The sequence below is a fragment of the Camellia sinensis genome, chromosome 4, assembly GCF_055761805.1.
Source record: "Camellia sinensis isolate YWXY chromosome 4, ASM5576180v1, whole genome shotgun sequence".
In the NCBI taxonomy this organism is placed as follows: Eukaryota; Viridiplantae; Streptophyta; class Magnoliopsida; order Ericales; family Theaceae; genus Camellia; species Camellia sinensis.
The window spans coordinates 98528298-98542133 of record NC_138964.1 but is presented as its reverse complement, the minus strand read 5'-3'; positions in this window follow the sequence as shown (position 1 = coordinate 98542133).

Here is a 13836-nt window from a genome sequence, read left to right as displayed (position 1 = left end):
GCTTTGTCCCGATCTCTAAAAGATAGATCAGGGCGCAAAAATATCAGTTTTGATCCTTATCTCTTTTCTCTTTCTGCTGTTGCGATTTCTCTTGGGTTTCTTGGGCTTCAACCTTGATTTTAGAGCATTTAGACTTGGATTTGATCTCGAAGAAAACACCATTGTTGTAGAGTTTGGCGAGATCTTTGAGCTATTCTATGCCAAAAGTAGATTCGGCACTCATAGTTGTTTTTAGCTTCTCCTCTTTCTAGGGTCTCTTTTTATTGACAATATGAGTTCATTGGTGTATTTGTGGTATTTTCAATATAAAACTAGCATGTTGTTGTTGATTTTGGACGAACCATGAGATTTGGGTTAGGGTTTGATGATTTGGGTGTATTTTCCTTAATTACTCCTTATCAAATCTATTTTGACTATAATAAATTGTATGAGAAAACCTTGTTTTGAAAAATCCCCAAATTATGAGGAGAACCCTAAAATTTGATATATTGAAATTGATGTAATTTTGTGGATAATTTTGGTATTAACTATGAATTGTAATGCTAGAATAAAATTGAGAGCTTTGGAATACAAATGGTGAGATTATGCATATTGTTGCTTGGAAATGGTCGTTGGATTTTATGTAGAAATAGTCTTTGGGTAGTTTGTTGAGAATAAACACCCAATGGAGGTGCATGGAACACATTTTACCTATATTGATTAGAAAAATACTTGGGAGCAGTAATTAGTGCTCCCACTAATTAGGTGGCAGTGGGTCTCGCCATTAATGATGTGATGTTTTGGTCTTGGAGTTTTATTTATTTATTTTTTTTACTTTTTTAATGCATTAGTGCTATTAGTGGTGATATTTTTAGTGGGATGAATCATTGTTGTATTGATTATTGTATAGTTGCATTTCTTTTGTCAAAATGATTTGGTTTTAACTGAACGCTTAGGGTGAATTCGGGTCGTGTATAGTGTTAGGGAAGGTATGTGATTTCTCACAAGTAAATTAATCAATGAGAATAAAAATTAATGTGAAAAAATTAAATCAAAAGCAACATAAGAATTTTTACGTGATTCTCTCAATTTGAGATACGTCCACGGGATCGAAATCCAATTCCACTATCAACCAAATAAGTTTTCAAACGATTACAAACGAGTTACGAATGGTCTCACAAAACCACCCTTACGTGAATTCCAAATAATCACAAATAAATAAGAGGAAAGACCTCACCAAATAAATGAACAAAAATCTTCAAATCCAGAGTTGAAGAAGTTTCAAAATAATATACCCAAATCAATACCGAACACCAAACACCGAAGCAGAGCAACAACCAAGGTATTGAATTTGACCAAGTCAAATTCACTACAATAATTCACACCAATTGAAACCCACCAACTTGAATTTATCCTTTTGCTGCTGCCGTTGAACACATAAACCAATATATATACCTCTATATATATATATATGTTGTTGATTAATGGGCTTTTCTATAAAAAAAAAAAAAAAAAACCCTACTTGTAACTAAACTGAATTGGGTCTCTAAAAATTAGATATAATATATTAAAATATATTATACCTAAACCAAATCAAATTAAACTCTTTTAATAAACCAATTGGGTCCCACACTCCAATAAGGAGGTATACCCAACAATTCTCCCCCTATCGACTTAGGTGGAGATATCAACCATGCGCGCCAAAGTTCGACACTTTAAATGTTTGTCCCTCGACAAAGTCTTAGTCAACATATCCGAAATATTATCATCTGTGTGAACCTTTTCGAGTTGTAACAATTTTGAATCTAACACATCACGAATCTAATGGTATCTCACATCAATGTGTTTCGATCTCGAATGAAAAGTAGAATTTTTGCTCAAGTGAATAGCACTTTGACTATCACAATAAAGCACATACATTTCTTGCTTCAAACCCAACTCTTACAAAAATTTCTTCAACCATAACTCTTCTTTGCAAGCTTTTGTAATGGCAATAAATTCAGTTTCGGTAGTTGAGAGAGCAACACATTTTTGTAATTTAGATTGCCATGCCACAACTCCCCCTGCAAAAGTCATCAAATAGCCCGAAGTAGATTTTCTTGAATCAACATCACCGGCCATGTCAGAATCTGTGAACCCATCAAGTATCGGCTTACCATCCCCAAAACACAAACACACCTTCGAAGTCCCTCGAAGATATCTTAGAATCCATTTTACTGCTGCCCAATGTTCTTTACCCGGATTAGAGGGAAACCGACTCACCACACCAACGGCGTGAGCAATATCCGGTCTTGTACAAACCATGGCGTACATCAAAGAATCAACTGCTGAAGCATAAGGAACTTTCAACATCTCTTCTTTGTCTTTCTCACTTGTAGGACATTGATTCGCACTAAGTTTGAAGTGACCCGCAAGTGGACAACCAACCGGCTTTACTTTATTCATGTTGAACCTCTCAAGAACTTTCTCAATATAGCTTTCTTGAGACAACCAAATCAGCCCCTCTTTGCGATCATGAACAATTTTTATACCAAGTATTTGCTTTGCCGGTCCCAAATCTTTCATTGCAAAAGACTTGCTTAATTCCAATTTCAACCTGTTTATCATAGTAGAATCTTGACCCACAATTAACATATTATCAACATAAAATAAAAGAATAATAAATTTTCTATCCAGGAAATTTTTCACAAACACACAAAGGTCCGAAGTGGTTTTACAAAAATCATTATTCATTATGAAAGAGTAAAATTTTTTGTACCATTGCCGCGGAGCTTGCTTGAGACCATACAAACTTTTTTTCAATTTGCAAACAAATTTCTCTTTCCTTTTCTCCACAAAACCATCTGGTTGCTCCATGTAAATTTCTTTTTCAAGATCACCATGAAGAAATGCAGTCTTCACATCAAGTTGCTCAACTTCAAGGTTCATACTTGCAACCATGCTAAGTACAACCCGAATAGAAGACATCTTCACAACCGGCAAGAAAATCTCATCAAAGTCAATACCTTTTTTTTGCCCAAAGCCTTTCACAACAAGACGTGCTTTGTGTCTCAGATTCTTGCTATTATTCTTCAATTTGAAAATCCACTTATTTTTCAGAATTTTCCTCCCCTTAGGCAACTTCACTAAATCATAAGTGTGATTTTCAAGTAAGGAGTTCATCTCCTCTTCCATGGCCTTTTTCCAATCACCTTTCTTTGCATGCTCAATTGCTTCTTGGTAGCTCTCAAGCTCTCCTTGATCGGAAATCAACACAAATTCATTGGGAGGATACTTTCTTGAAGGTTGTTGGTCCCTTGTAGATTTCCTCAACTCAAGTTGTGGTGGTGGTTCTTGAGTTAGATGCTCTTCCTCAATTTCTGGCTCAACTTTATTAGTATTAGTATCATTCTCCATATCTTCAATAGGTGGCTGCACATCTTTCCTATTTTCATCATTCACCGAAGATGAAGGAGATGGATCTATGTCAATGAGATCACTAGTTTTTGGCTCCGGTTGATGACCTTTGCCAAAGTCTTAATTGTTTGGTCTTCATGAAACACAACATCACGGCTTAGAATGACTTTCTTGTCGACTGGATCCCACAATCTATACTCGAATTTATCACGCCCATAGCCAAGAAAAATACATTGTCTTGACTTACTATCAAGCTTGGACCTCTCATCCTTTGGAATGTGAACAAAAGCTCGGCAACCAAACACTCTCAAGTGTTCATAAGACACATCTTTATTGGTCCAAACTCTTTCTGGAATATTACCATTCAAAAGATAGGAAGGAAACAAATTGATCACGTCAACAGTTGTCTTCATTGCCTCACCCCAAAAGGATCTTGGCAATTTAGCTTGTGAAAGCAAACACCTTGTTTTTTCCACAATAGTGTGGTTCATCCTCTTGACAACGCCATTTTGTTGAGGAGTCTTCTTAACTGTCTTTTGGTGCCGAATACTTTGGCTGCGACAATACAATCAAATAGCCCAATGTATTCACCACCATTGTCTGATCGGATGCACTTCAATTTCTGCCCTGTTTCTCTTTCAACCATGGCCTGAAAATGCTTAAATACTTCTAGAACTTGATCTTTATTTTTTAGTAGAAAAGCCCAAACTTTCTTTGAATAATCATCAATGAAAGTAACAAAATAAAGTGCACCACTATGTGTTCTAACTTTAAAGGAACACAAACATCCGAATGAATCAACTCTAAAATATTTTCTTTTCTGGAAGCAACATTTTTATATGAAAAAACTCTATGTTGTTCACCCGCCAAACAATGAACACAAGTTTTGAGATGTGTATCTTTCAAACCAGGTAGAAGCTCTTTCTTGAACAAAACTTGTAGCCCTTTTTCACTCATGTGCCCAAGTCGCTTGTGCCACAATTCGATAGAAGTATCATCTTGAAATGCATTGACAACACCTTTACAAATTTTTCCTTGCATCGAATAAAGTGTATGAGTCTTTTTACACTTAGCCACCACCAAAGAACCCTTTGTGAGTTTCCATATTCCATCACCAAATTTGTTGTTGAAGCCTTCATCATCTAGCTTCCCAGTAGAGATCAAATTGAGACGAATGTTGGGAACATGCCTCACATCTTTAAGCAACAACTTGCAGCCCAAATTTGTTTCCAAGCAAACATCACCCATGCCAATAATCTTGGACAAACATTCATTACCCATTCGAACAGAACCATAATTTTCTTCGGTGTAGGTAGTGAAGAAATCAACTCAAGAAGTCACATAAAAAGAAGCACCGGAATTAATCACCCAATTGCTCTCTTGGCCTACAAAATTGATACAATTATCTTCACAAACGACCATGAGATCATCGGTAGTAACTGCCGTTGTGTCTTCTTGCTTCTTATCCACACTTTTGCCATGCCTTTGCTTCTTGTTCTTGAGCTTTCGACATTCCCGCTTCATGTGCCTTTTCTCATGATAATAATAGCACTCAATGTCTTTCTTTGAAAAAGAACCATCTCTTGATTTGTCACGGCTTTGATCACGACCATGAGGAGTCTTCCTTCTCCCCCTTGTTTTGCTTCGTCCTCTCATAACAAATGTTTCTGAATGAGAGGAACCCGCTGATTTTCTTCTAGTTTCTTCATTCAACAGGCTACTAGTGACTTGGCCCATTATGACAACTCCATCGGGCGCCGAATTACTAACAGTCACAATCAAAGTCTCCCAACTTTCGGGTAAAAAACTAAATAGCATCAAAGCCTGTAACTCATCATCAAAAACAATTTTCATAGAAGCAAGTTGGTTAACAATTCTTTTTATTTCATTCAAATGTTCTGGAATTGGGCTGCCATCTTTATAATTTAAATTAACCAACTTACGAAATAGAAAGACTTTATTTGTGGCTGATTTTCTATCATAAAGACTCTCTAATTTTTTCCATAAATCATGTGCTGAAGTTTCAGTAGCAACATGATGAAATACACTGTCATCAATCCATTGACGGATAACATCAACGGCTTTTCGATTAAGCCTATTCCATTCGTCGTCTTTCATACCTTCGGGTTTGCCACTATCACCCTCAATGGGTCCATACAAATCTTTACAAAATAATAGATCTTTCATTTTAATTTTCCAAGTTACTCAATTACTTCCATTGAAGCTAGACATACGACCGACATTCCCCTCCATTGATTTACACAAATAATTAAACCCAAATAAACCGTAAGCTTTGATACCAGTTGTTAGGAAAAATATGTGATTCCCCACAAGTAAATCAATCAATGGAAATAAAAACTAATGCGAAAAAATTAAATCAAAAGCAACACAAGAATTTTTACGTGGTTCCCTCAATGTGAGGTACGTCCACGGGATCGAAATTCGATTCCACTATCAACCAAATAAGTTTCCAAACGATTACAAACGAGACATGAATGGTCTCACAAAACCACCCTTAGGTGAATTCTAAATAATCACAAATAAACAAGAGAAAAGACCTCACCAAATAGATGAACAAAAATCTTCGAAACCAGAGTTGAAGAAGATCTAAAATAACATACCCAAATCAATACCGAACACCAAACACCGAAGTAGAGCAGCAACCAAGGTATTGAATTTGACCAAGTCAAATACACTACAATAATTCACACCAATTGAAACCCACCAACTTGAATTTATCCTTTTGCTGCTGCCGTTGAACACATAAACCAATATATATATATATGTTGTTGATTAATGGGCTTTTCTATCAAAAAAACCCAAACTGAATTGGGTCTCTAAAAATTAGATATAATATATTAAAATACATTATACCTAAACCAAATCAAATTAAACTCTTTTAATAAACCAATTGGGTCCCACACTCCAATAAGGAGGTATACCCAACATATAGTTGAGTTGTGATTGGTTAATCTGGCTCGATAGTCTATGGTGAAATATCAAAAACTCACGCGATTTGGTGCCATGGTCATTTTCATTAACAATTAGTAAATTTGGTGGGTTAGGTGACGCTTAGCGATGGTCACTTGCATAGTATAGCTTCATGTAGTGCATTAGTTTAGGTGGTGCTTAGCAATGATCATTGGCAAATACATGTACTTGAGAGGATTCACTGAGTCTTATTATTGTTGATGCGAAAGAGTTCCTTTTAAAGAAAACGTTTTTGAGCATGTATACGTATATAGCATCATGATCATCTATGCTTGTGATTATATACTGATTTCTGAAATGTTACCCTACTGAACTATATGTTCACTCTTCGTGGCTGAAATCTTTTCAAGTGTTGATTGCATGCTCCAACCTTGAGGCGATGCACCAAGATTTGTGCTTGAGCTTGATGAGCCTTTTTATGCTCAGGCCTAGGGTTTTTTTTAAAAAAAAAATTTAGGCTGTGAGCCATATTTGCTAAGGGTTGCACCCTTCTATCTTGTAAGCCTTTGGGCACTTTATCCAGTTTTGTATATAGAATGCTTGCCATCAACTTATCTCATGATGTGAACGATATTAATATAAGCATGTATGAGGGACTATCCTTTATTTCAGTTTTATGATTGTCCTTTCATTTTTTATTTAATTGGTTTGTTCACATGAGCCGCTCTTGGAAATTCAGGTGTGACATATTAATATTATATAAAATCTATCTCTGATGATAAACTAACCTCAACTGAAAAGTAGAGCTTACACCTCCTAAGACTATGGTAAAATGCTACAAAAGATTAACAAGCACATCTAGTAACAAGCTAAAGCAGGTATGAGATGCACATACGACACGATAATAATAGACAAACATTCTCGGGACAATTTGAATAAAATATAAAGAAATTATATGAATATTATAAATCCATTTAAAAAACACATCGTTTCAATGAGCCCTGATTCTTAATTTTAGAAAACTGAGTTTTAGAAAGACCTATTTGAAGGAAGAAAACAAGAAAACATTTAGAAACTCATGGGTATTTCGTGGATTAAGAGTAACCTGTAAAAGAAGAAAATTTTCTCAAAAGTGGGGTTGGTGCTTTCTGTGTAGTGAAGGTCTGTTCTGTTGGTAGGATTTCAGCTGGACTGTTTTGGTTATTTGTTGTATATTTGTGTTAGGATCAAACACACCCAGAAAAATTATCTCACACACACAAAGAACACAATATTTACGTGGTTCGGCCCAATGCCTACATCCACGGACAGAAATGAGAATTTTTCACTAAAATGGAGCAAAATACAAATACAGAGGAGGAGATGAAACTCACTCAGCTCACAGCTCTCACTCTCCAATTTCTGATACAATACATCTTCTCCCTCTCATCTCTATTTATACACAAAGAGAGGGAGATAGAGATACCAACCCACCAAAAATGTCTACCCTCCTTAATGATGAATGGTGAAAATCAACAAAGAACAGCAACGTGAAGAGAAGGGAAGAGAGAAACTTGCAGATAAGCCCAGCATAGACTTTCACTTCCAGTGGAGATCTTCTTACGCCATCTTCTTTGACCCTCTGCTTGCTTGCATGGTTTTGCATGCATGTGGGTTGGAACAACAATTCTCCCCCTCTATACCCACATGCATGACTGACTTCTCACTTGAAGTCCATCCCGACAATGTCTCTGCAAATTTCGAGTTTGTCTCTTGAGACCACCTTTGTAAGCATGTCAGCTGGATTCTTATCTGTGTGGATCTTAATTAGTTCCAATAACTGCTTGTCCATCACTTCACGTATCCAATGATACCGAACATCAATGTGCTTTGTGCAAGAATGGTACATTGAATTCTTGCTCAGGTCTATGGCACTCTGGCTATCACAGTGTACCGTGAACTTTTCTTGCTTTAATCCCAACTCTTGGAGAAACCGCTTCAACCACAACATCTCTTTCCCAGCTTCCGCTGCGGCAATATATTCTGCCTCTGTTGTGGATAAAGCAACACATTTCTGCAGCTTGGACTGCCAAGACACAGCTCCCCCTGCAAAAGTGAACAGAAATCCTGATGTAGATTTCCTACCATCAAGATCGCCTACCAAATCTGAATTAGTATAGCCTTCCAAGACTGGTTTAGCATCTCTAAAGCACAAACACATTTTTGCTGTACCCTTGAGGTAAATTCACTTGACTGCTTCCCAATGCTCTTTTCCTGGATTGGAAAGGAATCTGCTAACAACTCTAACCGCATGAGCAATATTTGGTCTGGTGGACACCATTGCATACATCAAACTCCCTATAGCGGATGAGTAGGGAATCGCCTCCATCTCTTGTCTTTCCTTCGTAGAAGAGGGACAAGAATTCTTGCTCATCTTGAAATGATTAGCCAGCGGAGTACTGACTTGCTTGGCATCTTTCATGTTGAACTTCTCAATCACTCGTTCAACGTACTTCTCCTGTGACAGCCACAACTTCTTGGCTTTCTTGTCACGCACAATATTCATGCCCAAAATTTGCTGTGCAGGGCCTAGGTCCTTCATATCAAAGGACTGTGATAACTCATTCTTCAGTGATCTGATTGTTGTGGCGTCTTGTCCAACGATCAACATGTCATCAACATAGAGCAGAAGTATGATAAAGTTTCCACCGGGAAATTTCCTGACATAAACACACTGGTTTGCAGCAGTTCTCTTGTACTCATGACCTACCATGAATGAGTCAAACTTCTTGTACCACTGTCTCGGCGCTTGTTTGAGGCCGTAGAGACTCTTCTTCAATCTGCAGACTAAGTTTTCTTTCCCTTTGACTTTAAAACCTTCTGGCTGCTCCATGTAAATTTCTTCCTTCATATCACCATGGAGAAATGCCGTCTTCACATCCATTTGTTCAAGTTCCAAATTCGAACTAGCTGCTAGTCCCAAAACTACTTGAATGGATGTCATTTCCACAACTGGCGAGAAGATTTAATCAAAATCAATACCTTTCTTCTGTCCAAAACCTTTGACAACCAATCGAGCCTTATACTTGACTAGCTTTCCGCTGCCATCTTTCTTCAACTTGAACACCCATTTGTTCTGCAATGCTTTTCGACCCTGGGGAAGTTCCATCAAATCATAAGTCTGATTCTTCTGCAAGGATTGCATCTCTTCTTGCATAGCTTGCTGCTAGCTACTCTTCTCCTTATGATTTTGAGCTTCTTGAAAACTTTCTGGCTCCCCCTCATCGGTAAGTAAAATATACTCAGAAACAGGGTATTTGGATGACGGCTTAACCTCTCTTGTTGATCTTCGTAATTGTGGACCAACAGTCTCTGGTAGAGGGGGTTGTGGCTCCCCCTGCTTAACACCCTCTGTTTCTGGATCTTCTTCTTCTAGAAATCCATCCTGCAACTCTACATCATTGATTGCATGCTGCGGTAACTCTTCTTCATCAGTGGCATGCTGTGATGGTGCAGGGTTTGGAATAATTTCTGAAACATCATCAACTTCGGGTTTGGCTGGTTGCCCAAAGTCTTCGAAGGTCTGGCCTTCTTGAAACACCACATCTCGGCTTCGAATGACCTTCTTGTTTTTCGGATCGCATAATCTGTATCCAAATTCTTCATCTCCATAGCCAATAAAGATGCATGGAGTGGCTTTGTCATCCAGCTTCTGCCTGTGCACCTTGGATACATGTGCAAATGCTTTGCACCCAAACACTCTCAAGTGAGAGTAAGAGATCTCCCTTCCAAACCATACTTTTTCTGGAATCTGAAAATTCAGTGGAACTGATGGCGATCTGTTGATCAAATAGCAAGCAACACTAATAGTTTCTCCCCAAAATGGCTTTGGTAGCTTTGCCATTTTGAGCATACATCTGACCTTCTCCACAATGGTTTGGTTCATTCTCTCGGCTACACCATTATGTAGTGGGGTTCCAGGAACAGTCTTCTCATGCCGAATACCGCGAGTAGCATAGTAGGCTTCAAACTCCTTTGACGTGTACTCGCCTCCATTGTCTGTTCGGAGACACTTCAGCTTCTTTCCGGTCTCCCTTTCCACCATAGCATGGAATGTCTGAAAATGCTGGAACACCTCAGCTTTCGTCTTTAAGACACAAACCCATACCTTCCGTGATGCATCATCAATGAACGTAAGGAAGTATTTTCTACCACCCAAAGATTCCACTTCTATGGGACCGCAAACATCAGAGTATACTCTGCTCAACAACTCTGATTGTTTTCTGGATAATGAATGGAAAGCGACTCTATGATGTTTCCCAAACAAGCAGTTGTCACAAGGATTTAATTTTGCATCTTTGGCAAAGGGAATAAGTGACTTCTTTGCCAAAATCTACAACCCTTTCTCACTCATGTGACCCAGCCTTTTGTGCCACAAATTTGGTGATGCCTCATCTTCTGTTGCATTGAGGTTATCTGAATTCACCTCCACATGAGTCTTGTATAGTGTGCCAATTGCCTGTCCTTTGGTTACCACGAGAGATCCATTTTTCAACTTCCATATGCCTTTGCCGAAGTAGTTCTCATAGCCTTGTCGATCTAAGGCTATCCCTGAGATAAGATTCAGGCGTAAATCGGGAACATGCCTGACATTTTTCAACACCATCGTGCACCCAACTTTGGTTTGGATGCGAACATCACCAATTCCCATAATCTTCGAAAAACTGGAGTTACCCATTTTCACTGTACCAAAATCTCCAACTTGGTACGTACTGAAGAACTCCTTCTGGGATGTAGCGTGGTAGGAAGCTGCTGTATCTACCACCCACTCGGTGTCGTTGTCTGACATATGGAGGCATTCTTCTTCTTCAATAGAGAATAATGCAGTATCCTCTGAGACAGTAACTGCAGTGTTCCCATCTTCGGTCTTTGGCTGTCTATTGCCTTGTTTTTGTTCTCCCTTCAAGGCATAGCAATACTTCTTTATGTGACCCTCCTAGCCACAATGGTAACATTTGAACCTTGGCCGGCTCGTACCTTCTCTGGATTTCCCTCTGTCTTGAGATCTTCCTCTGCTCCGTCCTCTACTTTTGCTTCTTCCCCTGCCCTTGCCTCTGTCTCTGCTTTTATTTTCTGTGACGGGGGCATGGGATTGATCTCCACCCATTTCTTTTTTTCTTGCCTCTTCACTAAATAAAGCATCTGTAACCATGCTCATGGTCAGTTTCCCTTTTGGGGCAGAGTTGCTAAGGGACACCACCAATGTCTCCTAACTGTCTGGCAAAGAACTGAGCAGCAATAGGGTCTGCATCTCATCATCTAACTCCATTTTGACAGTTGCTAATTGGTTCACCAGATTTTGAAACTCACTGGTGTGTTCAGCAACAGAGATACCGCATTTCAACTTCAAATTCACAAGTCTTCTCATCAGGAGGGCTTTGTTCCGAGCAGTCTTCGACTGGTACATGCCTTCTAACTTTGTCCAGAGAGCATAGGCATCAGTCTCCTGGGCGACATGGTGGAAGACACTGTGATCGATCCATTGTCTGATCTGGCCAATGGTCTTTCGGTTCTTCCGCTTCCAGTCTTCGTCTTTTTCCGTTGGTGGTTTAACTCCTTTAAGCTCAATGGGGTCAAACAAATCTCGGCAGTACAAGACATCTTCCATTCTGGGCTTCCAAATGGCATAATTGGAAGCATTTAACTTTGTCATGGAACCTGAAGTCGACGTTGATTCCTCCATCATACAAAAAGTGATCTCTGGCTGAAAACAGGTTTTGCTGTGGAGTCCGGATTGGTCAAATTAGCCGAAAAAACACTTCGGATTGCCAAAAGAAAGACGACAAATTTTTGAAAGCTGATTTGAAAAATCTGATTGTACGGATGTGTCCGGAATATTCTAAATAGTGGAAAGCACTATTGGATCACCCAAATTGGACCTCAAATGGCTTAGATCAAGCCAAAACAGATTGAATGGTTCAGATCGGCAGAATCTGGTGCGGCTGAGAAGCACCAGATTATTTCTCCGGTTTGGCTGGCGTCGGGTTGACGTCAGCGGCTCAGTCAACGGCTCGGTCAATGGCTTTGGCTTCGTCCCGGCTCGGCTTAACGGCTCGGCTTCGATCGGCTTGGTCAGCGGCTGGAAAGCTTGGTCAACGGCTCGGATTCGGCTCGGCTCGGCTAAAGGCTCGGCTTGGCTGATGACGTCGGTTGGCGCGCGCGTGTGCGACGCGTGTATGCACGTGAAATCACGCTTCTTCTTCATCTGGAAGCGCGTGAGGCGCGTGTGAGAGTGGGGACGCGTGGGAACGGCGTCACAAAGCGCGTGTGGCGCGTGTGTGGCCGTCCGATCTCCGTTTTCGACGAGGTTTTCACTTCTGTGCTCGTCTCTTCGAGGGCTTTAACTTCGTCTGATCAAAAGTGGATTTCAACCACTTTGGTTTCTGGGCATTTCGGAAAAATGCACTCTGTTTTTCCGAAAAACACTCAACCTGCTCTGATACCACTTTGTTAGGATCAAACACACCCAGAAAAATTATCTCACACACACAGAGAACACAATATTTACATGGTTCGGCCCAATGCCTACATCCACGAACAGAAATGAGAATTTTTCACTAAAATGGAGCAAAATACAAATACAGAGGAGGAGATGAAACTCACTCAACTCACAGCTCTCACTCCCCAATTTCTGATACAATACATCTTCTCCCTCTCATCTCTATTTATACACAAAGAGAGGGAGAGAGAGATACCAACCCACCAAAAAATTTCTACCCTCCTTAATGGTGAATGGTGAAAATCAACAAGGAACAGCAACGTGAAGAGAAGGGAAGAGAGAAACTTGCAAATATGCCCAGCATAGACTTTCACTTCCAGTGGAGGTCTTCTTACGCCATCTTCTTTGACCCTCTACTTGCTTGCATGGTTTTGCATGCACGTGGGTTGGAACAACAGTTTGGTGTCTTGAGATGCTATGCAACTTAGATGTGGTTTGTTTAGTAGGAGGCATTTTCCAAAAATGATTTTCCTCAGTATGGAAGTTTAGAATTTTTGGGTTTTCTTGTGGATGTTTGTTTTCAGCAAGTTCTGTTTTGTCCTAGGGGTATGCCCTTACGTTCTTTTACATTTTCTTCTCTTGTTTCAATGAATTATTTGGTTTGCCAAAATGAAAAATAAAATAAATAAAGCTCAAAAGAAGAGTTTCTACAGTCATCAGCGCCGAGAGAAGGCAGACGCAAGCCATTGGAGGTCGGCTCAGTCACTTCTCTCTCTCTCTCTGGTTGTGTCAACAATCAAACTGATGAGTCTCGTAAAATATTTTTAACTAAAAGTTCTCGAAAGTTCTCTATTTTAATGATATGACTACCCATTTTAATAAACAAATAAAAAAATCAAATACAAATACTACTGTGGCCTTATTTGGAAAATTACAAACGACCCTATCGTGTCCTATGACGTGCCTGTGTCTAATATTTTAAATTTTTTTTAAAGGACAAATTTTTGGGCATGTTTGACACGTGTCTGTGTCCTTGACGGGTCAAACACTGA